This window comes from Hyaena hyaena, unplaced genomic scaffold, assembly GCF_003009895.1.
Source record: "Hyaena hyaena isolate Hyena2069 unplaced genomic scaffold, ASM300989v1 scaffold_769, whole genome shotgun sequence".
In the NCBI taxonomy this organism is placed as follows: Eukaryota; Metazoa; Chordata; class Mammalia; order Carnivora; family Hyaenidae; genus Hyaena; species Hyaena hyaena.
Window position 1 is genome coordinate 548,639 of NW_024081401.1, and position 24,152 is coordinate 572,790.

Consider the following 24,152-nt stretch of genomic DNA (forward strand, 5'->3'; position numbering starts at 1 on the left):
TAAACATTAAAAAAAAACAAAAGTTTTAAATTTTGATGAAATACAGTTTACCTGTTTTTTCTTTTGTTGCCTGTGCTTTTGGTGTGATATTCAAGAAATCATAGCCAAATTCAGTTTCATGAAGTTCCTCCCCTATATTTTCTTCTAACTTCTTTATAGTTTTATGTATTATGGTCAAGTCTTTGACCCATTTTGAGTTGATTTTTGTACATAGTATAAGACAATAGCCCAACCTTATTCTTTTACATGTAAATATCAATTTTCCCAACACCATTTATTGAAAAGACTGTCCTTTCCCCCATTGAATAGTCTTAGCATTCTTGTCAAAAATCATTTGACCAGGTATGCCAGAGTTTATTTCTGGGCTTGCTGTTCTCTTCCATAGATCTGTATGTCTGTATTTATGCCAGTACCACACTCTTGATTACTATAATTTTGTAGTAAGTTTCAGAATTAGGAAATGTGAGACTTCCAAATTTATTCTTCTTTTCCAAGATTGTTTTGTATTCAGGATCCCTTCAGATTCCATGTGAATTTTAGGGTGGATTTTTCTATTTCTGCAAAAAATATTGTTCGGGTTTTGAAAATGATTGCATCGAATCTGCAGAGTGATTTGGGTAGTATTGACATCTTTTGTTTATTATTATTATTATTGTGGAATAATATTTGGGTAGTATTGACATGTTTTGTTTATTATTATTGTGGAAGAACACTTAACAGTATATTGGTTGTTTGTTTGTTTGTTTGTTTAAGATTTTATTTTTAAGTAAGCTCTACACTCAATGTGGGGTTTGAATTTACAACCCCCAGATCAAGACTCACATGCTCCACAGACTGAGCCAGCAGGGTGCCCCTATTGTTGAGTATAGATACATTGTAGTACAGCAGATCTCCAGAGTTTATTCATCTTGCTTGACTGAAACTTTATACCCATTGAACAACTCCCCATTTCCCTCTCCCGCAGCCCCTGGCAACCACCATTCCACTCTTTGATTCACTAATTTGACTATTATAGGTACCTCATATAAGTGAAATCAGGTAATGTTTTTCTTTTTATGCTTAGCTTATTTCACTTAGCAAAATGTCTATTTATGTTGTCACATACTACGAGTTTTGATACCTCGTATTACGTCTTGCAATCCATGAACACAGGATATCTTTCCACTTAGTTATGTCTTCTTTAATTTCTTCTTGCAATGATTTATAGTTTTTAGTGTACAAGCCTTTTACCTCCTTGATTAAACTTATTCCTAAGTATTTTATTCTTTTTGATGTTATTGTGTATAGAACTGTTTTCTTATGTTCTTTGCTGGCATATAGAAACACAACAGATTTTTAGGTGTTGAATTTGTGTCCTGAAACTTTGCCAGATTCATTTATTAACTCTAACAGCTTTGTGGGGGTGGGGGGAATCTTTAGGGTTTTCTGCTTGTAAGATCATGTCATCTGCAAACAGAGACTCAGATGCTTTTTATTTCTTCTTCTTGCCTATTGAATAAAAATGGGTTTGATGATTTGGTATGCAAGTCCTTAATAGACACTGAGAACAATACTGTATTTTAGCCTAGTATATTAATTAGTGTTATAGTGAATCATCAAGAAAAAGTTAAAAAGAAGAAAATGTTAATTTATAACCTATGTACTATATACAAACAAAAGTGTATAAGTAAAAGGTACATTTTAAAGAAGTTTTACCGAAATACCTGAAGCTTTTTAAAAATTAATTTTGATACTTCAAGAAGAAATCTGTTCTCTCGAATTCTTGATTTAATAGGATAGTCTTTTATCTTAAGGAAGATAAGACACTGAGCTTTGAAATATCTGCTGTGTTTTGTTTTGTGTGAGGTCCTATAGTCAAGGACAATGGATTGATAACTGGGTAGAGAGAAAAACTGGGCCAGCCAACTTCTGGCTAGACTTTAGTTATCTTAGGATCCAAAGTCTATACTTAACTTGTTTATCTTAGTATCTTAAAAGCTATATATAACTTGTTTATATATTTTTATATTTTTGTACCTCCTTTCTATACAAATTGTACACTCTTTAAAAAAAAAAAAGAAAATATAGCCTTATATTTAGTGTATTCCGGGAAAAATGGAAAGTTATTTTTATCCATGGTCAGGTAAAGGAAAAAAGGAGAGCAGAGTATTCCTAAAGTCAGAATAGATAGGAATCAGGTGACCCTAAGGAAAAAAGCCAAAACTCAAGAGGAGAAAGGTGAGGACCTATTGCTGATCACATTTATCATGAATTTCTCTTACAAAATATTATTTTCTTTTTTTAATTTTTTATTATTTTTTAATGTTTATTCATCTTTGAGAGAGAGAGGGAGAAAGACAGAGTGTGAATGGGGGAGGGGCAGAGAGAGAGGGAGACACAGAATCTGATGCAGGCTCCAGGCTCTGAGCTGTCAGCACAGAGCGTGCAGGCTTGAACCCAGAAACCACGAAATCATGACCTGAACCGAAGTCAGAAGCTTTACCAACTGAGCCACCCACGTGCCCCTATTTTCTTGTTTTTTAAAGTGTTTTATTCTATTTATTTAAGGATACAGCCAAACTTTTTGTTATCTAGACCAACCTGTCTCTGATCATTTTGCATAGCTAGAGTTTTTCTGTTAAGGTTAATCATTTCCTTTAAATATCCCCCAAAGCATAATGATTTAAACATTTCTGTCTTACTTATATATTACTATATATCAAACCACCCCAAAACTTTGTAGCTTAAGGGTGCATGGGTGGCTCAGTTGGGATTTTGGCCCAGGGTCGTGGGATTGAGCTCCACATCAGGCTCCATGCTCAGCATGGAGAGTCTTTCTCTTCCCCTCTGCCACTGTCCCCTGCTCGCACATACACTGTCTCCTTTCTCTAATAAAAAGAAATTTTTTTTAATATAATACAGTGGCTTAAAACAATGATAGTTTTGTCAGTTGGCTAGATGGGTTTTTTTGTAGTTCCAAAAGAAGAGTTCTAGAACTCTAGAATAGGAGCACTACTGGAATGAATTAAGTCTTTCAAGGTGACTACTTTGAAGGATGTCTCTTACTTGGTTGTATAAGAGTTATTATATTTCTTTAAAATATTATTCTCTTTACCTTATACTTATAGCTATAATTAACTTCTTAGATAATGCAATGTTTATTTCCGTTTATAGGCTGATTTATGTAATGTGCTTTGCTTGACATCCAACACAGCAATCTACAATATCATTAGTTTATTCATCCCTAGTGATAGTGATTGGAGAAGGGAGGCCTGGAAGCAGAACTACCTGCCTCATTATGCATTTTTGAGTCCTTTCTAACAACCAAATGGTAGTAAAAGAGAGTTAACAAGGATCATTGATCTCATGAGAACGAAAGACAGCTGTGGCTTTGTATTGGCTTGTGAAGATCTGTAGTAAAGAATAGAGAATCTCAAACTTTTTAAAGAGGGGAGTTCTTTGTTCAAGTATATTCCACAAGAAAGTGGATACAAAAAGATAAAATCTAAAAAAAAAAAGAAAGAGAGAGAGAGAGAGAGAGGAAGGAAGGAAGGAAGGAAGGAAGGAAGGAAGGAAGGAAGGAAGGAAGGAAGGAAGGAAGGAAGGAAGGAAAGAAAAGAAAGAAAAAGAGAAGAAAAAATCTGAGCTGTTTTGGTTGAAGGCAAGGAGCTAGGGGAAGTAAAGCCTAATCTGGTCATTCTCTTTCCCTCTTTTCCTCTCCATTCCCTTCACCTCCCTTTCACAGTCCCCTGAGGGAGCTCTGTAAACCACAGTTTGAAAGCCACTGATAAAGAGGATTCTGCTGAGTCTTGACTCCAAAGTAGTTAAAGGTTCAAATAAATGATTGAGTTTGAGATCCCATCATCTTCAGCTGACCACCCACCAGTAGCCAATTATGATATGAGAGAAATATAACCAAAATGTGTTCTGTATACACATAAATTCTTACGTGAAATCAGTAGCCTTAAGTCAGCAAGCTGCTTGGAACCAGGAATGAATTATAGATCCCTATTGCCCTTTAATCTAAGACCTGTGCTAATTTGTTGACCCTTTCTAGCCCAACGCCAAGAAAATTTTTTCTAGTCATACTTTATTTACAGTATATAAAAATTTTTGCTTTTAGATTATTTTATAATAATGTATATGCTTTAGGGGTGCCTGAGTGATTCAGCTGGTTAAGCATCTGACTCTATTTTACCTCTGGTCATGATCTTGTGGTTTGTGACTTCAAGTCCCATGTCTGGCACTAGGCTCACAGCATGGAGACTGCTTAGGATTCTCTCTCCCCCATCTCTGTGCCCCTACCCGGCTCTCTCTCTCTCAAAATAAATAAGTAAACTTACAAAATTTTTAATGTATCTGCTTTAAAAATATATACATTGAACATTGGTGAGCTCTGCACATTCTTCCCTTTGAGTACCCTTAGTCTCTTTGCTCAATTTCCTATAGACATGTGCTTTACTTAAGGTGCATAAAAATCACCTAGATCACCCCTGAAATTCTGATTCAATAAGTCTAGCTTGGAGCCCAAGTAATTTGCCTTTCTAATACATTTCGGATAAAGCTGATTGTACTGATCCATTAACCACACTTTGAGTGGAACTAGTGTTATATCCACACTCTAATCTCAGGCTCTTAATAATTAATCAGTGGTTCTCAGAGTAGATCAATGTAAAGGCTTTTTTTTTTTTTTTTTTGGAGGGTGAGGGCTGCAGGGGGAAGGCCCCGTGTACAAGATCCAAGAATTGAAAGCAAATACTGCCACTGTCGAAGAGTGTTATTAGGGGCATATCATTTCCACATTGGATTTTCTTCCTTTAGATGTTAGGATTATAAATCTCTCATTCAAGATAAAGGATTGTGGGGGCGCCTAGGTGGCTTAGTCGGTTAACCGTCCGACTTTCGCTTAGGTCATGATCTCGCGGTTTGTGGGTTCGAGCCCCACGTCGGGCTCAGTGCTGACTGCCAGCTCAGAGCCTGGAGCCTGTTTCAGTCTGTGACTCCCTCTCTCTCTGACCCTCCCCTGCTCACGCTGTCTCTCTCTCTCTCCTAGAAATAAATAAAACATTAAAAAAATTAAAAAAAAAAAGATTAAGGGATTGTGGAGAATAGTTCTAAGGAAATGCTCTTAGCTTCATTACTAATACTTTAAACCTAGAAAATATTTAAACTTAAATGTCTTTTTATGGAGAAAGATGAAATGAAAGGTACTGTGACATTTCCCTTTGAAACTTAAAGCAAAATCTTGCCTATTTTTACTTAAAAATATTTTCTGAAATATATTTTGTCTTTTTTTTCTAATATAGATGAATATGCTCACTGTGGAAAATCTAAAAAATAAAGATAAGTGTAATATGAAGGTATACTATTAAACAGTTTTTTAAAATATTTTAATTATTTTTGAGAGAGAGAGAGAGAACGTGCATGGTGCTGAGTGGGAGAGGTAGAGGGGCAGAGAGAGAGGGGAACAGAGGACCTAAAGCTGGCCCTGTGCTAACAGCTAAGAGACCAATGTGGGGCTCAAACTCAAACTGAGATCATGACCTAAGCTGAAGTTGGATGCTTAACCATTTAAACCACCCAGGTGCCACTACCATTGAGTGGCTCTTGAAAACCACATTTTAAAAATTGAGGTATAAAATATGTGTATATATATATATATATATATAATATATATTTATTTATTTATTTATTAAAAAAAAAAAAGGTGGGGAGCGCCTGGGTGGCTTAGTCGGTTAAGCATCCGACTTTCGCTTAGGTCATGATCTCGCGGTTCGTGGGTTCGAGCCCCGCGTCGGGCTCTGTGCTGACTGCCAGCTCAGAGCCTGGGGCCTGTTTCAGAGTCTGTGTCTCCCTCTCTCTCTGACCCTCCCCTGCTCACGCTGTCTCTCTCTCTCTCTCTCCTAGAAATAAATAAAAATATTAAAAAATAATAATAAAAATAAAAATTGAGGTATAATTGACATACAACATTTATATTAGATTCAGGTGTACAACATAATGATTCAATATTTGCATAAATTGCAAATGACCACTACAATAAGTCTAATTAACAACTGTCACAATACATAGTTACAAAAATTTTTTTTCTTGGAGTCCCTAAGTGAATCAGTCAGTTGAGCATCTGACTTCGGCTCAGGTCATGATCTCAGAGTTTGTGGGTTTAAGCCCCATGTTGGTCTTTGCACTGACAGCAGAGGCTGCTTCAGATTCTCTGTCTCCCTCTATCTCTCTGCTCCTCCCCAACACCTGCCTGCATGCATGCCCTCGGTCAAAAATAAACATTTAAAAAAAGGTTTTTTCTTGTGATGAGAATTCTGAAGATTTACTCTCTTAGCAACTTCTGAATATGCAATATAGTATTTTTTTAAGTTTGTTCTTTTTATTTTGAGAGAAATCATGAGCGGGGGAGGGGCAGAGACACAGGGCTTGATTTAACTATGAGATTGTGACCTGAGCTGAAATCAAGAGTCTGACGCTTAACCTACTGAACCACCCAGGCGCCCCTGAATATGCAATATGGTATCTAGTTGCTGTGCTATACATTATATCTCTGTGACTTATTTCTTTTATAACTGAAAGTTTGTACCTTTTGACTCCCTTCACCCATTTCTTCCACTTCCACCCCAACGCTTCCCTCCTCTAACAACCACCAGTCTGTTCTCTGTATCTAAGAGCTTGGTTTTGTTGCTTTGTTTAGATTTTGCATGTAAATGAGATCATATGGTATTTGTCTTCCTCTGACTTAATTCACTTAGCATAATGCCCACAGGGTCCATCCATGTTGTAAATGGCAAAATTTCCCTCTTTCTCATGGTTAAATAATGAAGAACTCTATACATATGGCTCTGACTCAAGTCCTTCCCCTGACCTCCATGAATATTTCTACTCCTTCTTTAAGAATCTACTCTTATGAACTCCTTTCTGAAATCCTTTCTAACCACCCCCTGCAAACTTGGGTATGATTTCTTTGCTTCAATTGGTCTTGTCTAGGGCTCCATTATAACAGTTAACACTTAACTATAAACTCTGAGTGCAGGCAGTCTTTGAAGCCAGGATCTCTTAGGGATCTAAAGAGATCCTGGGCTCATCCATTTTTTGAAGTTTCATAAAGTATTAAAAATGACTGAAATCCAAAGCAGGATTATTGTAATTTTGGTATATTTTAAATATTTACATAAACCAACTAATCTATTTTAATACAAAAATGACTGTATTTCAATAGATGCAGAAAAACCATGTGACAAGTCCATGATAAAAACGCTCAGCAAACTAGAAATAGCAGAAAACTTCCTCAAGCTGATAAAGAGCATCTACAAAAAAATACCACAGCTAACATACTTCATGGAGAAAGACAACTAAAAGCTTTTCTTATAAGATAGGAACAGGAGAAGGATATTTGTTCTTGACACTTCTTTCCAACATTGTACCTGTATTTACCTTTGAAAACCTTCATGGCTGGTATGAGGGAGACAAGATTTATTGTGTAGGGTTATTGTATAGGATGACTTTCACTATCACTAACAGAATCAATGCTATCTATTGGCTCAATGGAATCTTTTTCTTTTTGTGCAGCTTTAACAAGGAACCTATCTAATGACACTTGCTTTTACCTCCTTTTGAGGATTTCATGAAAATGTGACCTTGCATTATTGTTAAACAAATTCATCACTTGCACTGCTACAGCCTTATTTGGGTGGTGCTTTTCTACAAAAATTTTGTGCTTGTTTCCCACAGTTTACACATCTTCCTAATATCATTTGAAGTGAGGGATTCCTCTGCTTTTTTCCTCCTCCTCCTCTGCAGACAAGATGCAGACGTAGAGTTCTTATAAAATCTTGTAATTTGGGCCATTCTCATACCTCATTCGTTCTTCTCGATGATTTCCTTCTTAATTTCCACCATAATCATCTCCTTCTTCCAACTACCTTTCTTTTCAATATTTTTCTGCATGGGAGCCATTGTATATACTCGCATGGCTGTTGACTACAGTATAGTATTAATAAACTCTTGTCATATACTGTATTTAATGTAACGCAATCAGGCATCAGGCAGCCTGACCAAAAATGAAGTAAAGCAATCCAAAACTTACTCTTATATGGAAAAGCAAAAGACTGTCCAAGGTGATTTGAAGTGACAAAAAAATACAGTAGTGCCAGTTGTATGCACCTGCTAACATTCTGAAAAATCACTGATTTCTGCCAAACACCACATTCTGAGACCAAGCATCCAAGCATGGGAGACAATCACCCATAATCGTGCAGAGAGAGAGAGAGAGAGAGAGAGAGAGAAACCATTGGCTCAGTTGTGATCATGTGACATGTGGCATCACATACTACTCTTATTGCAAGACATTGCTCATTTCTCAAATTAAAATGTATTAGAAATGTTTGCTCATCTTGCAGAACACTCACAGAACAGGTTACTCACAATCCAAGGTTTTACCGTATATAATAACAAGTTAAAAATAAAATAAGTAATAATAAAATAAATTTAAATCACCTGTAATCCCATTTGCCTATACTACTTTCTGTTTATGTGCATATATAATAAAGTTTGTAGCAATGTAATTATAGGATTAAAATTTTGTATTCTACTTTCTTTTAACATTATTTCACATGCATTTTCCCATTTGCTATTTAGACTTTATGGTTCATGGTTTAATGTATTCCATTCACTTGTTAAAGTACCCTCAACGGTAGCCCTTTAACTTAATTAAAACTTAATTCACATTATAATCATTCTTTTAAAAATATATTCATCGAGGCTCCCTGGGTGGCTTAGTCAGTTAATCCCCCAACTCTTGATTTTGGCTCAAGTCACAATCTCATAGTTCATGGAATTGAAACCTACTTTGGCCTGTGCTCTGACAGAGTGGAGCCTGCTTGGGATTCTTTGTCTCCCTGTCTGTCTTACCCTCCTCTGCTTGTGCAAGCACATGCACATGCCTGGTCTCTCTCTCTCAGAATAAATAAATAACATTAAAAAAATAAAACATTGTTAAAAATATATTCATCTGGGGGCATCTGGGTGGCTTAGGGTTGAGTGTCCGATTCTGGATTTCGATTCAGGTCATGATCTTATGGTTTGTGAGTTCTTGCTCTGCACTATCAATGTGGAGCCTGCTTGGGATTCTCTCTCTCTCTCTCTCTCTCTCTCTCTCTCTCCCTCTCTCTCCCTCTCTCTGCCCCTCCTGTGCTCGCTCACTCTCTCTCAAAATAAGTAAGTAAACTTTAAAAAATAAAAATATATTTATCTAGTAAAACCCTAACCCTAAAAGAACAAAATCCCTCACCTTCCCTCTCTCTGTACTCAAATAATTATGCATTGCTGGAGAAAATTGTACAGCCCAACAGATTTAGTATCACTTGAAATTCATCATCACCAAATTTATGTTGGCCAGCAGTCTTACCCTATTTTTCTAACAAAGTTGTTCCTCCACTCTTTATAACAAATATTTTATACCTTCACTACCTTCCACAACCCCTGACCCTCCTTTTTTCCCTCTATGCACTCTATTGATAACCTTTACTCATGCACTTCAGAAAGAAAAAAAGCCATAAAACATGAACTCTCTTACTTTCTACTGCCAATCTGCAAATGTATCTACAGACATCCTCTCTTCACTAGTTGGAATGGAGGAAGTATCCCAGCTCCACAAAGACTAATCCCTCCCTGATGCACTGGATTGCATCTCCTCCTATGTTATCCTTTCAGCCATGGTAGAACCCTGAAATATCTGCAGTTGGTTGCCTGCCTAACAACTACTTTCCCATCGAAAGCAAACAGAGTTTATTTAGGAGAGTTTATCCACCTTCCTCCTCACTGGCCTTTGAATATTAACACATCTGGATGTAATGGTTGAGATGGTGATAGCCATCCTGTCACCTAATAGAAAATCTGAATGACATGCTGAGGGTTTGAATTAACTATCCCCTCAGTAACTCTACCTTTGGTCTTCTTGATGTGCATGACTAATAAATTTCCTCTGTTGCTGAAGCTGTTTTGAGATTGTTTTTTATATCCATACAGCAGAGTATCATACTTAAATTATATACTTTTTAAGCTACCCCAAATAAATCTGTATCCAGAGTAAAAACACTGTGAATGCTAAACAAATGGAACATCAGAACAAGTCCTTAATGCCATCCCATTCTTACCCACCCCTTCTGATGTGTTTGCTGATCCTAAATTCAACCTATAGAGAAATTCTGGAGCTACTGCTGCTTCTCAGGATGTTGCTTATCATTTAATCCTTCTCTTTTCTAAATCTTCAACATCAGTAGGGAGAAAGTTAGGGGGAAAGAATGAAAGAAAAGGAAAAAGGGAGGAAGGAAAGGAGGGAGGGAGGAAGGAATACAGGTACATTTCCCAAAACTGAAGAACATGAGTTTCCATTGAAAGGGCCCACTGTGTACCCGATATAGCAAATAGAAATAACCTATCCAAGGGTACCTCATCATCAAAATTTGAAACCCTGGACATATGGAGAAATTTCAAAACTCTTCTTTTTAAAAAAAAAAGGGTTGTATATAAATGTTGGGAGTCAGAATGGCATTGGACTGAACCATAATGGAATCTAACTAGCAAACAAACAATGCTTTCAAATTTCTGAGAAGAATTTATTTGTAGCCTAGGATTTTATGCATGGCCAAATTATCATCTGTCCTAGAAATAGTCTTAATTCCCGAAGGAACCTTTGCCCAAAGATTGAATTGATAGCCCTTGAAAATGGTGTTGAAGGAGGGCCTAGAATTACAGCAGTAATTGTAGGAATTGGAAGAGAGGATAGCCTAGAAAGACTTTTCTAAAGCAGAAGCTATAGGACTTAGGGAGGGTCACATGGAAATAATTAGACCTTTCAAGGAGAATCTTGTCAGCCCATGAGCTTATGTGGAGGACTTGCTTTCACCATGTTTGGCTGACATTGAACAATTCAGGTAATCAAGAGCCTGAATTCACTGTGTTCGCTGGATGGGAAATTCTTGATTCACAGATAAATTGCAAACTTACACTAACCTTCTTTCTTTGTATTCCCTTGGGATGTTTCCTGGGGTAGAGCTGCTTTACAACTTACAGGTGATAAAGAAGACAGCCATGAAAAAAGCTTAAATAATTTGAAGTGGTATGCCTATTGAAAAGAAAAACATGAGTATGATGGTAACAAGGTTCCCTGTTGTAAATTGAACAGTAGTATAGTCTTGAAAAGGCAATGGGAGGGATTGAGTTCAAGAAAAGAAATTCCTGATTCACACTTATTATAGTTACCATTTACCAAGCCTTACTAGATACCAGACACTGCACTAGATGTTTTCTGTATCTTCTCTCTAACTCCCACTACCATCCTGTAAGAGAGGTATTATTATCCCCATTTTACAGCTGAAGAAACTCAGGCTGAGAGGGATCAAATAACTTGCCCTGTGCTACAGAATTAGTGCTTAAGAGCAGAATTACATACAAGCCTTTTGTAATTCTGCACCATACCAGGTACCAGGTCTGTTTTGTTCACATAATACACTATCAGGCACTTCATAGGTATTCAGTTAATATTAACTGACTGATTCATCTAGTCCTTGTGCAAGACTTTGACATCTGAGGCTCTTCAGGCCACAAATTCCTCCATAAAGAAGAGAAGAAAGCCCTTCCAGAGCCCTGTTGGTGTGCTTCTAGATCAGGCTATTATATTTCCCAGGCCCAGCGTCCCTTGAGTGAGCCCCAAAGGCTTGATTCTATTTGGGCTCTGGTTTTGGCAGTTGGGCTTGTCCTTATTCTGAGATTTTAACGATAAATTGGATCAGACTATTTCTAGGAGTACTCAGTGGGTCCACACCTGAGGGGAATGGGAGTTCAGTTACTTCTGTCTCTGCTGGAACTTCCCCATCTCTACCCAGAGATGTCTCCAGTATAGGTTGGCCAGTCAGGAAATTCCAAACCCTTTTCCTGAAACTCTAAATAGCTTGAGGAATCTCTCTCCAGCGAGTTGGAAAAGCTCCCAGCAAAGAGCTGGGTCTTACGTAACTTTATAGACTGCCCATTTTTAGGAAAAAACAAACTGTTCCTCCGCTAGTGCTGGACTTTTTGAGACACATCCTGCATTCTTTCCTAGCTGGTCAGGAGCCCCACTGGAAGCAGCTCATAGGACAGAGTTGAAGACCAATGAGGTTAAGTGGGGAGAGATGAAAAAAAAGGGGGGTGTGGTCTGTCATTCCGGCTGGAACATGCTGTTCTGCTTCTCATGCTTCAGCTCCCACTAGCAATAAGAGGGAGTGCAGAGCTGAGTGTGAAGGGAACTCCAGGAGAGGAATTATACCCAGACATATTTGCCCTACTCATTCCAGAAGCCAACCACTGTACTCGCATGATCCTCTTAGCACCCCACACCCCAACAAGAAAAACTAGAACTAGTGTGTAAATATGTCCACTGCTGTAATGAACCAAATTCTACTCTGGAAAAATAAATGTTTCCAATTTAGTTTGGTGAAGATTCAGTTCCTCCCTTAGTTCATTTCAGTGAACATTTTAAGATATGTGCCAGTCTCTAGACTAGGTTAAGTAACTACAAAGATGAACAAGGCAGCCCCTATCCTTAATATGCAACCAGGGAGGAAAGAGAAAATGTATATAATAGTTATAATACACTTCTTTGCTTTATAGTTCTTTGAACTTCATGTCATTCCTGTGTTCTTAACCCTTATAAAGGTAACCATCAGGTTTATGTCCATCTGTGAATGAATGTCCTAACTAATTCAAGATAAACAAAGATACAAGAAAATTTCCCCTCTACAGATATGATCAGTTATTTTACCAAATTATTCATGAAGGGGAAGGCACAAGTTCGAGCTAATGTAAGGCATTTAGAACTTTGAATATAACTTGAATCTTTCCAAATCACAAATAGCCTGCTCAATGAATTATAATTTGCCCTAGAGCATGCCTGTACCTTTTGCTTCTTCCCTGAAATAAGTGTTAGGCACTTAATAAGTACTTGTTGCCCCCGTATGGGTGTCTGTTCTCTTTTGGGTTGTAAATGGTGGTCCCTCATGTCTCCTATGATGATTTGGTCCATGAGGCTCAGACCTTCCAGCCTATGAGGATCCTAGTTGCCTAAAAGAATCCATCAGCCCATTTACGGCCAGAAAACTCAAAATACAGATAAAGAAAAAGAACTAAAAATGTGTACATTTTTAAAAATAAAAATGGGATCATATCATGAATTATACCTTATAAATTATTTTCAAAGAGCTATATCATGGACAATGTTTCATCTCAGCAACTATTCTAAAATAATACTTTTTAATGTTATATAGAGTACTTCAGCACTATCTCATAATTTAATGAGAGAGCATTTAGAATATTTTCGCTTCTATAAATGGTGCTTCAATGAACATCCTTATGTTTATATCTTATATACTTTTATCATGTTATTTCTTTTAAATTTATTTTCTGGAAGTAGACGAAAGAGAATACATATTTCAAACTCTGATACATGTTTTTTAGTTGCCCTCTTGAAAATTTCACTCATTCAAAAAGGTTTATGTGTGCCAGATTCTGCCCTAGTTTCTGGGGATAGACTAGTAAATAATAATAGACAAGGTTCCTGTCCTATGGAGCTTGCCTATCTAGCATTATAAGCTAAATAAACAATTATAAAACACAGTATAGAGAAGTTCAAGGTGCTTTGGGAACATATAACCAGGGCATGTAATGTGATCTAGGGAAGGCCATTGAACATGAGATGTTTCAGCCGAAAACGTGAAGGATGATTAAGAAGAGTTGGCCAGACAAATGGAGGGGCCGTGTTCCAGTCAGTAGAGACGTAATGGTATAACTACAGGGCAAGGTAGGGTTGGCAAAAGATGAGACCAGAAAGGGAAGCCATGAAGGGCAGGGTATAGAGTTTGGATTATATGGAAAATCTTTGAAGGGTTTTTAAGCAAAAGGATGATGTATTTAGTTTTCATTTTCAAAGGTTGGTGCTGGGAAGGGAGATCAGGTTAGAGGCTGATGTAGTAGTTTAGACAAGTGATAAGTATAGCTTGGTTGTGTGTAGTAGCACTGGGGGTAGAGATGGGTGGTTGGGTGGATAGAATTAATGAGGCTTGGTGGTTATTGGGCTGTGGTAGAATGTATAAAGTGGAAATAGGAGTAACAGAAACCCAAAACTGAGGATTTAAGTAACATTGAAGTTTATTTTTCAGCAACAACAAAAATGCAAAGGTAGACCATCCTGGGCTGGTATGGGCAGCTCCACAGTCTAAATGAGAGACTCAGGACCCTTCTGGTTTTTTGCTCTGATACACTTGACCCATCTTGGTTCAAAATGGCTACTGTAGTTCTAGCCATCATGCCTACCTTCCTAGCAAGAGGGTGGGGGAAGGGAGGAAGAAAGAGCCACGCTGTTCATCAAAAAGAGATTACCCAGAATTCTCATAACACTTTTACCACAAGTTAGTCAAATGATCACTCTTACCTCCAAATGAGGTAGAATATGTGTTGGAAAGCATTGTACCAACCTTAGTATCAGGAGGATTCTGTTAATTTGAAAGAGAAAGGGAGAATGGATATTTGATTGGTAACTAACAACCCGGTCCTGGGAAGGTGGGGTACCACAATTCAACTCAGCCAAATTGATTACAAGGTAACATTGATTACACAAAGATATATATACCACTATTGAAAAGAGACTTATTTGGCAACTATACAAAGATTTATTACATTAAAAGCTGTTTAGTCTTGTTTAAGAACAAACAAGTGTTTACTCAGATAAGGCTCCATTTTAAATGTGAATATTGCTATACTGATTTGAGCTGAATTGCTATCACACAAAATTGTCATGCTTGTGATTTTAAGCACCTTGTCATTCATTAATATTCAGACTATGGAAAAGAACAGACCAGGGCATCTGGCTGGCTCAGTAGGAGGAGCCTGTGACTCTTGGTCTCATGGTCATGAGTTCAAGCCACTTATAGGGTATAGAGATTACTTAAATAAATAAATATTTTTTAAAAAAGAAGAAAGGAACAGACCAATAAATTGCTGCCCTTAGTGTTCTAAGAACACTAATCTGAACAGGATCCAAATGAAGACATTTGTTTATTCTTCTCTAAGTACTAATACACTTATTAGTAGTGTATTACAGTGGAAAAAGAAAGAGCTTTGGAGTGAGTGAGACAAGAGTTCCGAGCCCAACTCCCCTACTTCCTAGCTCTGTGATCTTAGAGAAAGTTATCTCTGCAAGAGCCTCAGTTTCCTTAACTGCAGAATACGGATAATAACATCTACTTTGCAGGCTCATTGTAAAGATTAGATAGAAGTTTTCATCTTTAGCTGTAAGACATTTATTTCTTTCTAATCCCTGGTATGTGGAGAGGTATAACTGCAACTATTCCTGACCCTGTGCACGTTGTTCTTAAGTTGCTTCTATAGCAGTTTGATCCAGTTTATAAAACCTGTAACTGTTTGTGATAGAGCCCAGCTTCACAGTCAGCCCTAAGTCTTTGCTCAAAATGAGCTCATCTCTACCCCCATGCCTCTCATCCATATTTACGGTGTCCAAACCCATCTGACTGTTGATAGTTTCCTTGCTATCCACAACTATACCACATATAGAAGTGGGAGGGCTGGGGAGGAGAGGGACTTGGGACCAGAGCCAACTCAACTGTGAGTTTGGAAACTGGGAGGGTTGGGGGAGGCCTTACAGAGGCGTGGCATAATATTATTAAGCAGAAATAGAAAGACAAAGACTGTTTATAGCTCAGTCTGCGCTCCTGAGTGATAATGCAGTAAGCTAAATTCCACAGATGTCTTTTAAGTGCTTTATATGAGGGGAATTAGCCTGTCTGTTAGCTCCAAAACAAATAACCTTAGAATTCTTCCTTCACATTCCTCAGTGGCTCCTTACAGGGGAGCTGCCTCTGAAATATATGCATCAACCCCATAGGAAGAGGAATGAGGATCTCTAGGCCTGACCAGCAGAGCCAGAATTCTGAGATGCAGACCTTGAATAGAGGGGCCTTTAACGGTCTAGAGTCAGCAAATTATGGCCCACAAACTGAAAATGGTTTTTATATTTTTAAAGATTTATAAAAAAAAATACACATACACACATGTGGCCCATGAAGCCTAAATATTTCCCATTTGTCCCTTTACATATTTACAGATAGTTTGCTGCAAGGAGGGTGGGTCTCACCAGAGGTTGCAGGATGTCAGAACATCTGTTTTGAATCCCAATGTAGGCACTTGCAGAAAAAGAAGTGTCAACATCAATGAAAAATAGATTTCTGTTTCTCCTCTCCATGAGCTCTGGAGACCTGGCAAACTAACCCCATAGCGAGGGATTGCTGGGCTAGAAAGAGCGAAGGCTTGTGTTGGGTTTAGAACACAGTGTTGCCTTTGTTCTGACTGAGCAATGGAATACATCCTTTCATTAATGTTGCTTTCTCAGGCCTTTAGGCTAAGTCCAGTTGGTAAGTCCTGCTGCTTAATGCTGTATCAATGAGATACAAGCCTCAGATCAGTGTCCTGGGCTTAGGCGTTGGGGAGAATTAAGTTTGTGGATGGAGCAAGTAGGTGAGTGGAAATGTTTTTTTCTGCTTGCATGTTTTTACTCTTTTACACATTAGTTGAAACTAATACCTATGTCTAAGTAGGCAGATTCCTAACTATTTCAACTGCTCTTCAAACCAGAAGTGGGGATTATAGGCCTGAAAGAAAGGAACTGCTCTTCCCAACATGGCCACCATGACCTGAAAGGAAAACGTCCACACTTATATGCATGAATGACAGTTATATTTCTAAAATACTTTGGTCCAAAGAATTTATAGCATTTACATTTGTTGCTACGTATTATTTTAATTTTTTGAATATTTTTCCTTGCCACAACACCAGGAGATAGATATAATTAGCTCCTTTACCTTTGGGAGGACAGGTACACTGCCCACAGATGACCCAGCAAGTCAGAGAAAAAGCCAGTGTTCCTGTCCTTGGGCATCCTGCCACTAATCCTAGGCATGGGTAGCTTCCAAATGGAGCTGAGATCAAACCCCATATCTCTAGTGATCAAATCTCATTGTTTCTGAGGCTGCATTGTTGTTCTGATGACCAGGTAGATAAGCCTTGAAAGACAGGGGGGAAAAAATGTCTTGAATGAGTGGTTCACCAGCCTACCTTCTTGCCAGCACTCTAGCTCCTCAAGATAATGATATGTCCTGTCACTGACCATGGTTATGAGTCAGCCACAGGCAGGAAGATGATGGAGTCACTGTTACTGTGAGCTTGGCTGATTGGCTGCTTTCTTTGCACTTCAGCATTCCTACCTGGTGTGTGGTGCACTTTTGTCATTCCACAGCAGTCTGCTGTGCACACGTCCCCTTAGTAGGTTATTTACATCAGCTGTCCGGCTGTCAACCTTCTCACATCCCTGTCTGCCTAATCAGACAAGATGAAATCTGCGTTAGGAGCTGCCTTTCAGGGAGATGAGTAGGATATCCACAGAGTTCTAGATTCTGTAGTCAAAGTGCAAGATCCCTAGGACCCCAATCTATAGGTCCTGAGGGATAAAGAAGTTTTCAGGAAAGATTTTCTGGGCATTGGCTCCAGGCCAGAAAGATGAGGGCTGGTTTCTTGGTGTTTCTATCCTGTTGTGTCATGTCTAGGAAGAGCTCTGGCCAAATAAATTTTCAAAGGATTTGATCTACCTGCTAAAGACCCTATGCAAATCAATTAAGGACAAGCCTAACCATCCTTTGTTTTAGGTATCTTTTTCTTGTAATGTCAGCACTCACTGCACTAATCTGGGACTTGTGATTGATAAGGCTGAGCTTCTGGTTAGTTGAGAGATAGTCTTTTCTTGATCTTTTTCATTATTCAGATCATTTCAGTGCAACCAGTTTGTATGTATATGTATGTATACACCCTTCCAAAACAATGTATAGGTCTCTTGTCCAGGGCCTACCTGACTCTGGAGAATGCTATAAAGAACAGCTTTCAATCGAAGTTCTCCTGGTCCCAGAGATTTGGGACCAGACAGCTGAATACATGACAGCTCTGTTTGTTCCTTTTCTCTTTCCATGTCCCCTGTGAATTCTGAACTGTTTTCAACAAGGCTCGCTTCCCTCAGAATCCAACTTAGCATCCTAGAGAAGCCTGAGGCCACTCTTATAGCAGGAAGCTGTCCTAGATTTGGGCAGTAACCAGTAGAACTTGATACTGACGCCAGAGTGTAAAAATAAACACCTCCTACAGTGCTGTCTTAATCCATTGGCATCAGAGTTGCTATTATTAACCCATAGGCCTCATAGGCAGCTGTGATGGGCAGACAACAGCCTGGACAGACCTATCCTCCCAGCTTGGGATCAGACCGTTTCTTTCCTACATCTACTGGGATCTGATCTGGGGCCCATGGAGAAGCACCATCAGTCTGGGAGCATGCCCCACAACAGGTAATACTAGAGATGGAACAGTATCTTTCGTTTAGGAGAGCCTTAGGCTCCCAGGGCCAGACTGCCAGTCCAGAGTATAATCGGCACAGGCTGATTGATTCAGGGTAAAAAAACAACATAACTCTTTCCATTTCCTTTCAATCTTTTTAAGAGGTTTTACCTACCAGTTTCCTGGACTTGGAGCCTTTAGATTTTCTGGAAAATTGGGAAGGAAGAGAAGAAAGTTTCCATTGATCATCTGCCAAAAATAAAATAATAATAATGACCATGACTGAGCACATATCTTGTGTCAGGCACTTTACATTTAATATCTTATTTAATTCTACTTCAAGCCTTTGAAGGAAGATATGACAGTTTTACAAATGAGGAAACTAAAGTTTGGTGAAGTTGAGTAACTTCCCAAAGTCCACAGCTAGCAAGTAGTGTGTCACATTTAAATCCAGACCTGTCAACACCAAAATCCATGCCCTGAATCATTACAAAACCTAGGCTCCTGAATACCCAGGACTCAGGCCAGACCCTAGCCACCTGCTTTTAAACACTTTTTTTAAGTATACATCAGTATACTCTCAGTTTAGTCTTACAACTAAAGCAAATACAGTATCTGGCACAAAGAAATGGTCTTTGCTGCCACCTGCTATTGAAGCAGTCCTGGTGCTCTTACCAGGCATGGTCAGCTGGACTGAAGAGACTATTTTTAAAGTCTATCAGATGATAAGTCACCTCTGAAAAGAGACTTTGAGTCTCATGGATAATTCTTAGGAACTAGGACCCCTCTGCTGAGAAAAAGGCCAGACTGGAGCCTGGTTCCCTAGGGGAGCAATGCTTTGATGGCTTCTAACAGTCATGCTGAGGGAGGTGTGTGCTTAGATGATAATACTTCCTTGAAGGGCAGCTAGATTTCTTTCTCTTTCTCCTATCTCCCCCACCCTTTCTCCACAACTGACTTGTGTAATTCAATCCAGATTCTTCTCATAGTCTACTTTGCTGTGCACTTGTGGCCTTTTATTTACAGCTTTTGATAGACTGATAGGATAGCAGCTTACCAGCCTGCGTGCTTCAGTCCACTGCCTTGGGGGAGGAGAAGCAGAAAACATTGTGGCCTTGCTTCCTGAAGCCTAGGAACCAAAAGGAACAGCCAAAGAAAAATCAAGGGATTGACCACATTGGGCCTTTTTTGTCCCAGCTAACTTGCTCCTGCAAATACACACTTGAGAGCTGTCCTCCTAACAGAGCACACGGAGCTGGGCCTTTGACTACCCACGTCTGGCACACTGTCTCTGGTCTTGGTGGTTTACTCCTCCCTTGCTGCTCACCTACACCCAGCATTGGAAGGCTTAATCTCTCCATCTTCCTCCTCCATCCCCTCACCTGAAGAACTTGGTCTGTCAAGGTAGGAGCTAAATCTTTCCTAATTCTCTATAGTTGTCTTCTCTCTCTTTTACCTACGTTCTCAAAAGAGATAGGATTTATAGCAAATTCTCAATCTCTAGAGACTTTAACTGTAGCAATTAGAAGCCAGGCACCTGGAGGTGTAGGTGTGCATGTGTGTCTGTGTATTTTTGTTGAAAGGCAAGAGGGTGAGTGGAAGGACATTATTAACTAGCACTCTGCATAGGAACCTTTCCTTGGGCTCCAGATTTTAATTTGGCTTCATTTGTAATTAAAGCTGAAAGGAACCTTAAGAGGTCATGTGATTCAGCCTGCTGCCTCCAAACAGGTGCTATGAGTTGAACTAAGGAATCTGATAGTTGACCTACTGGAGAGAGCTACACACTTGCTGGCTGAATGAGTAGAAAAGATTTTTTTTTTCTAGGTATAATCTCTTTTGAGCAGAGAAAGACCCTGGGACAAAGCTAAGTTTATTATTAGCAAGTTTTTATGGAATAAAGGAAAGCAAACCTTTATAGCTCAGTGAGGGTCAATGGCTTCTAGTTTATTCTTTTCCTAGTTATAATTCCCAGTGCTGCAGTCTCCATTCATTGAATTGAAGCCTTGGGAGCTTCAGGCACAGCTGAGCCTGAGAGGTGAAGGTTTAGGCCTATTAGGGGTTCCACCCCTGGATATTCTGTCAGCGACTTTGATTACAGTAAAGGTGCCTGCATATTTCCAGTTCACAAGGTAAGAGATAGACTTGAGGCAAAGAAGATATTCCCATATCAAGTAGTCCTAGGAAAGAGCCCATTCTACTTCAGAGCCAGGCCTTTTCTATAGTGTTTGTATTTGACTTTAGGGAGTACACTTTGAGCTGAACCTTTCTGTAACATACTTGAGAAGCTGAGACCAAAGCAAAGCTCTGTGCTTAGAAAGAGGATTCTATATTAGGGAGTCCTGGTAAGGAAGCAGCTGGGTGTGTCTGGGACAACCCTTCAGGCCTCTTGCAACATACTCCCAGCATGCTGGCTGGTCTCATTTGGAATCCAAAATAACATAGTATCAGTTCGGAGCAATGGCCTCCTTAGTTAGGAGCAGCTACATGTAACCAGGATGACAGACAGATGAGCTCTGGGTATTGGCTGCTATTTCATTTATGGAATCAGACTCCTGATGCCATAGCCAGGTGCTCTTAGGCATCTAACATTCTTTCCTTGTAACTCCTTGCAGACACCCTCAGGAATCACTATTACCACCAATTCTTCAGTCTCCAAATTCTTTCAGCATCTCTCACACATTTCAAAGAGAGGCACTTATCTTGTAGGAAATTCAGAATCTCCATCAAATCTCAAGCCCTATTGGGGCACCTGGATGGCTCAGCTGGTTGAGCATCTGACTTTGGCTCAGGTCATGATCTCACAGTTCATGGGTTCGAGCTCTGTGTCAGGCTCTGTGCTGACAGCTCAGAACCTAGAGCCTGCTTTGAATTCTGTATCTCCCTCTCTCTCTGCCCCTCCCCTGCTCACACTCTGTCTCTCTCTCCTTCAAAAATAAATAAACATTAAAAAAAAAATCTCAAGGTCTGTAAAGACAGAATCTTGGCAGGCATGGAGAGTAGTTATACAGACTGATTTTCCCGAATTAACGTAGAAGGTTCATTTTTGCCCTCAGAAGTAAGTCTGCTGTTATTAGTGCAACTAATTGACATTATTTTCCAAACCTATTTGATTTGACAACCATGAAGAAAGAGAGATGATTTCTATCAGTTAATCCTTTGTTTCACTCTCCATTTCCCCAACCCAACAAAACATGTTGGACAGTCTTGCCTTTGCCTAGATTTTTTCAGAAACTTTTCCTCTAAGCCCTAGGGTCTCCTAGAAGTGCCTTTGGGAACCCCCACAGTGGAGAGAGGGATTTGGAGTCTATGGAGCTCTAGGCCTCCTCTGTTTCAACCAGAGTAGCTCTGCTTTATGTATTAGGGCTAAAAAATTTTGAAACCACTGTTCTAACACTTAATCTCATCCTGTAATGTCTTTTTTGCTGACTTAGCCCCCTCCAGAGACATGTTGGCAATGATTTTAACAAAATTAGGAGACCCTCAAGTTGGGCTTTTACCCCTGAACTCCCAGCACAGTGCTTTATACACAGTAGGATGCTTCCGGGTTGATTGCTTGCTTGATTGACTAACTCCTCAGATGATATTAATTCATGGCCTCAGAATGCTTCTAGATCAGGGAGAAGTATACAGTAGTTATCCACAGTTTCACTTTCCATGGTTTCAGTTAACCCATGCATGTTCAACCATGGTCCCTCCGGAAGCAGATCATCCTTCTGAGAGTTGTCAAGGGTCACTACATAACACCTAGCACTACATAACAGTGCCTATGTCATTCATCTCACTTCATCTTCTCACAGAGGCATTTTGTCATTTCTCATCATCACAAGAAGGGTAAGTGCAGTATAATAAGATATTTTGAGAAAAACTATATTCACATAACTTTTATTATAGTATACTGTTAAAATTGTTCTATTTTATTATCAGTCATTGCCGTTAATCTCTTGCTATGCCTCATTTATAAATTAAACTATCACAGGTATGTATGTATAGGGAAAAAAAACATAGTATATATAGGTTTCAGTGCCCTCTGAGGTTTTAGGCATCCACTAGGGGTCTTGGAACATAGCCCCTGCAGATAAAGGGGGACTACTGGATAGGATCTCATAGTTTATTTGATTTCTTATGATTTGAGCACTTCTGACTTCTCCTACTGAAATCAGTCTACAGTTTGTGGTATAAACATGGCCAGAGGTGTTACCTAACATAGGCTGTTGCTGATGTAGAGGATATCTGACTTCTGTTGTTTTCCAAAGAAGAGTTTCCTGAGGTGAAAGCTAAGCAGAGTAATTATTGGGAAACACTGGGGACAGAGGTCTACTAAGATCACGTAGTCTTATCCATTTTTTAATACTGCTCGCATTCATTAAAAAATACCTTCCTGGATAGTTTCCACAACTACTCAGTGTCTTGATTGTGGAAAATGCAGATGATCTTTTTCTTCACTAAGCTATACTTACAATAACATCGACACTGTTTATCTGCAGCCTTCAGTACATATCTGAATATCTTTTTGGGTTTCTTTATTTTTTTTTTGGTTTGGCTTTTTTTTTAATTAGCATGTTTTATGAAAGTTATATATACATTTAGTTTTTTAAAAAGCTAAATAATAGGGGTGCCTTTGTGGCTCAACCGGTTGAGTGTCCGACTCTTGATTTTGGCTCAGGTCATGATCTCACAGTTCATGGATTTGAGCCCTGCATCAAGCTCTGTGCCAACAGTGCAGAGGCTGCTTGTGATTCTCTCTCTTCCTCTCTCTCCCCCTTCCCCTGTTGTGAGCTTGTGCTCTCTCACTCTCTCTCTCTCTCTCTCTCTCTCAAAATAAATACATAAACCTAAAACTAAATAAAAGTAAAAAGCCAAATAAGAGAAAATGTACATTAGTGGGAAAACTGGCAAAATCTAAATAATCTGCAAATCTAGTTAATGGTAATGTGTTCAAGGTTAATTTCTTTGTTTGGACAAATGTGCAAGGATTATGTAAAATGGTAATAGGGAACTGGTTGAAGGACATAGAGGAACTCTCTGAACTATCTTTGTTGGTTCAAATATTATTTCAAAATAAATAATTTTCTAAAATTGAAAATTATTCCAAAATAAATAGTCAATTTTTAAAAGTTTATACACAGCAGTAAAGGTCTTCACAATGAAAAAAAGTCAAATAGTGCCAATAATGGGACAACCTGAGCATCAAAACCATTAATACTTAATCACTAATACAAAATCATTAATACATAATCCAATAATGGATTATGACGCATTCAATTAAAAAAAAAAAGCCCAAGAGTCTATAGTCTATACTGATACCAAAGTAAGAAAAGGAGGGAGGAAGGAAGGAAGGAAGAAGGGAAAAAGAAAAGAAAGAAATTGTTCTTGTATTAGAATGCCAACTAATAAATGTAGAAAGAATAATAGCTGATTCAGACAAAAATCATCAGTTGATGCTAGCATTTTTAAAGAGTAATAGCATTGCTTTATATTTTTATAAAACACTCATAGTTTATAGAGCACTTTCACACACTGTTTTGAGTAGGCTACTGTTCACCTCTGTTGTGGGGGGTATAATGTATCTCCCTTTAGCCTTCACATCCTTTTTTTTCACCCTAGTGACTCCCCGTAAAACAACCTGGTCCGGGAATAAGACTGCTTAGTAGCCACTGGTTATATTCATATACATTTTATTTTCACCATCCCTAGATCTTTCCAGTAATCTCCTGCTACTTGATTATCTTTGAGATTTTATC

General features: G+C 38.8%; 1 protein-coding gene across 2 annotated transcripts in view; it reads left to right on the forward strand.

The window, feature by feature from the left end:
* Nucleotides 1-24,152, forward strand: part of RUSC2 (RUN and SH3 domain containing 2) — a 64,700-nt gene that overhangs the window by 5,740 nt on the left and 34,808 nt on the right. Inside the window, exon 1 of one of the 2 annotated variants that reach the window (XM_039218549.1) lies at nt 19,591-19,812. The exons of the other annotated variant lie outside the window; for it this stretch is intronic. The gene's annotated coding sequence lies outside the window, so the exon portion shown is untranslated. Of the gene's footprint in view, nt 1-19,590; nt 19,813-24,152 lie in introns of those variants that run through there. 2 annotated transcript variants of the gene reach the window in all.